Genomic DNA, 650 nt, shown 5'->3' on the forward strand with positions numbered 1-650 from the left:
AGAGAGAGAGAGAGAGAGAGAGAGAGAGAGAACTCACACCTTGTGTGAACAATTATAAAAGCCGTTTTTTCTCGCAGGCAGGGGCGGCAACAGGATATCCAAAAGCAACTACAACAGTGTTCAGAGTGGTCTAAGAAGGCAGTGGCGACAGCAACAGGGGCAGATAGGGCAGGCAGGGCCAAAGCTGCTTTTCCTGAGGCTTTGAGCTGAGCAGCCAGACAGAGGTGATGGCATCCATGGAGGGTAGAGCACAGAAGTCCTGCTCCAGAGAGAGTTCAAGTATGCAGCATGGGAAAGCAATGCAGGGCCATGTGATAACAGGGAGGATGCAAACCTGCAGAGTTTCTAAATCCGAGTCTTGGCGCCATATGATGTGTTCATAAAAAGATAAAAGTGAGGGGAGAAATGTTCTATGGAGGTGTAGTCAGGTATGGCAAGCCCATGCTGAGGCATCCCTTCTCCCCCAAAGGACAGTATAGTATAGAATAGTTTATTCAGGGCATGGGGAGGGGAGTTAAGAGGGTAGTAGAGGCAGAGAAAAAGAGAGGGGGGGGAGAAGGGGAAGGGAAAGGGGAAGGGGAGGAGAAGAGAAGAGAAGAGAAGAGGAGAGGAGAGGAGAGGAGAGGAGAGGAGAGGAGAGGAGAGAAGAG

Source organism: Mastomys coucha, unplaced genomic scaffold, assembly GCF_008632895.1.
Source record: "Mastomys coucha isolate ucsf_1 unplaced genomic scaffold, UCSF_Mcou_1 pScaffold6, whole genome shotgun sequence".
Lineage (NCBI taxonomy): Eukaryota > Metazoa > Chordata > Mammalia > Rodentia > Muridae > Mastomys > Mastomys coucha.